At 31.9% G+C, this 3,551-nt stretch overlaps 1 non-coding gene across 1 annotated transcript; it reads left to right on the forward strand.

Annotated features, from left to right (window-relative positions):
- Window positions 1-2,080: 2,080 nt before the first annotated feature.
- Window positions 2,081-2,152, forward strand: TRNAK-UUU. Its single transcript has one exon. It is a non-coding gene; the product is annotated as a tRNA-Lys (tRNA).
- The last annotated feature ends 1,399 nt before the right edge of the window (window positions 2,153-3,551 follow it).

Raw genomic sequence — 3,551 nt, forward strand, 5'->3', positions numbered from 1 at the left:
GTACATGCCTTACTTTCTGGATTTTCCACACATATATGTTTGTCATCTTCAATCTAACACCCCCCATACCTACAATACCCAAAGGTTCTCCATCTGCTAGGTATACCTTTCCATGATTTCTAGCCACATAATTTTCTAGAATTTCATAGTGTGTAGTGGTATAGAATGAAGCTCTTGAATCTAAAACCCAAGAGTCAACAGAATTATCAACAGATAAAAGTAAAGTGTCTTGTATCTCCTCAGTTACGGCATTGGTGGCGCCGTCATTGTTGTTCTCCTTTTTCTTTGGTGCTTTGTAATTCCTCTATATGTGGCTTTTATTGCCACAATTCCAACACTCTATTTTTTTCCCAAACCTGGACTTGCTTCTTCTATTCCTTGATTTTGATCTTCCTTTGCCTCAGTTTGAATTTCTATCGTAGCCCCTACCTCTTGTTTCAACATTCAAAGCATTCGATGTTATCTCACCCAAAATCTTTCTTGTGAACCTCCTCAGCGAGAATTTTATCGCCTCTGACATCTGTGAGTTTTAATTTCGCACTATCTGTTGAATTACTAATTGCTGCTCTCGTAAGTTTCCAACTATTTGGTAGGGTGGCCATAAGAATTAAGACACGAACTTCTTCATCAAAATCAATTTTTACAGATGACAATTGATTAATGATTGTATTAAAATCATTCGTATGCCCTGTCACGGAAGCACCTTCTCTCATCTTAAGATTAAATAATTTTTTCATAAGATGTACCTTGTTATTCGCATAAGGCTTCTCATACTGTCATACATATCGGACAAGATCTTCATCAACCCTGTTGTGGTTGTCTCCTTTGCCACGTTCTTGGTCAATGTCAACCGAATGACTCCTAATACTTGTCTATCAAGGAGTGCCCAATCTTCATCTAACATCTTTTCGAGTTTTTCTCCTATGAGAGGTTGATGTAATTTTCTGCCATACATGATCTTCAATCTGCATCTTCCAAAATAAGTAATTTGTTCCATCAAACTTGTTAATCCTAGGTGCAAATCCTCCTTCTCCAACCGTCACTTTCTTCCTTAAACCTCGCTCTGATACCAGCTGTTGGGGGGATTTAATTAGATACTAGCAAATCCTAAATCGCTAAAAGCAAAAAATAGTGCGAACAAAGGACACAAAATAACCACACACACAAACACAAGATTTATAGTGGTTCACTCTCCGTATAAGAGCTATGTCCACTTTGCCGCTGCGGAATTTCACTATAAAGAAGAGGAAAAAAAATTACAAGAATCTCTCACAAGCCTCACAATTGGCTCACTCACTAAACCTTATTTGGTGGCTCTCACTCTCTAATTGGGGCTTTGCCTTCTATTCAATTTGTGATATCTAACTCTAGGACTTAACCCTTTTTTGTAGGTAATACATAGGACACAATTCCTGATAAGACTCAAATCTCAGATCCTAATAGGAATTATATTTTAATTCCTAATACAATTATAATCCTATTTCTAATTGTATTTCTAAAAAAAAAAAAAAAAACAAAAAAAAACCTTCTACTTAAACACAAATTAAGAAAACCCATGTCCTAATCCAACTCTAATTTTGATTGAATTTATCTCAACAATAATACCCCTTTAAATATCGTAAAATTGTAAAGTAGGTTGCGTTGGAGAGTCGGGATGGATTGAATTGTATTAAAATGGAAACAAATTTAATAGTAACCTATTATGTTAAAGTGGATTGCAATCTTGAAAGATTGAACAAAGATGATGGTGTTAGTTTTGCTTTCTACCAAAGGATTTTGGATTAGTCTCTTATTACTTGAACACTTTCAATAATTTCTCCTTCCTTGCAACATGACCTATTCTCTTAGAAATATCCAAACCCTAACAAAATAAGGAAATATGAACCGACCCACAATTTTATTAATATAAACACAATAATAGAGGGTGTATAATACATTTCGAAAATCGTAAGTACGTTTATATTTCATAATCTCTCAGACTTGGTAATAACAACCCTATCTTGTGTGTAAATATTATTAACATACATTAAACTAATTTGTTTTGTATAATAATATAAAAGATTTCCCTGCAAATCACTAGGCCGTCTTAGCTCAGGGGTAGAGCGCATGGCTTTTAACCATGTGGTCGTGGGTTCGATCCCCACAGACGGCGTTTTGCAAATTTCTCTCTTTTTTTTTTTTCCAGTTTGTTTTGATTTTTTTTATTTATTCGGATTTGAATTAGTTATTAGCTTTTCAACATTTTGTTCGATTCGTGGATTACATATATATATATTCCCTTTTTTCACTTTTTATTTTTTATTTTTTACTCTTTTGTGTTTTTTAATTAATTGTGGATTGTTTTTAATTTTTCCTATTTTTTATTTCCATTTATATTTTTTTTATTTTTCCCATTTGGTTTGACTTTTTTATTTCATTTTTTATTTTAATTAAGTGATTATACTTGGTATGGTAGGGGGGCGGATCCAGCCCACCCTCAATTTTTTTTTTTAAATATTAATATATATAATTTTTTGATTTTAGTCCACCCTAACAAAATTATTAATAGATAAAAATATTAATATGTAATTATTTTTTATTTTGACTCACCCTAAAAAAAATTTTTGGATCCACCACTAGTATGGTATATATTGGTATGCATGTTTAGGTTTCGTTTAAGTTTGGTCAAAAAGAAACGTGCAAAAAGATTATTATATATTTACATAGTTACTTGTGCAGTTCTTATTTATTTCATATTTTTTCAAGATGTACACAATAATACAATAATGATGACTGGTTTTATATAAAAAAAAGAGTAATACTACACATATATCATTTTTATACAACATTTCCCATACAATATTTTCCATACAACATTATGTGGCAAGATATGATTGGCTAATTTAAAGTTAAAATTAAACTTTCATTCAATCACATCTTGCCACATAATGTTGTATGAGAAATGTTGTATAGAAATGATGTATGTGTAGCATTATTCTAAAAAAAAAGGGTTCTTTTAACCTAAACTTGAAATTTCTATGTGAATTAGTAAAATAATAAAATTATATGTAAAAAAAAAAAAAAAATTATTGCCTACAATATATAGATATGTCATATGAAATTTCTAAAAATATCAAAAACATGTAAAATACATTTATATTCCAATATTCATATAAAAATTGATAATACAATCAATTTCATCATAGAATCTCCATGGAATATATGTGGAAGTAAATGACAAACCTCCAGCCATAGCAATTGTTTTTTAGTCTTCTTGCTTCTTCAAAATACAGAGTCTTCCACTGACTGCAATTTTAGAACGATGGTTTTAGGAATCTAAAATGAAAAATTACGTCTAATGGGGACGTATAAAGTCTCATTTATATGCAGTTGTCTTTCCATCAAAGACAACTGCCCAAGAGAAGAGACACAACCGTATGACCACATCAGTCCACATCAACCTGATTCTGCCCATTTTCTGGCGTTTTCGACGGGAAACTTGAATGTCGACGTATGACCTATATCGGTGACATCCCAAATGACAATTTCGTCCTAAATCGGTGCCATAAATG

This window comes from Pistacia vera, unplaced genomic scaffold (genome assembly GCF_008641045.1).
Source record: "Pistacia vera cultivar Batoury unplaced genomic scaffold, PisVer_v2 Contig1647, whole genome shotgun sequence".
Taxonomy (NCBI): Eukaryota; Viridiplantae; Streptophyta; class Magnoliopsida; order Sapindales; family Anacardiaceae; genus Pistacia; species Pistacia vera.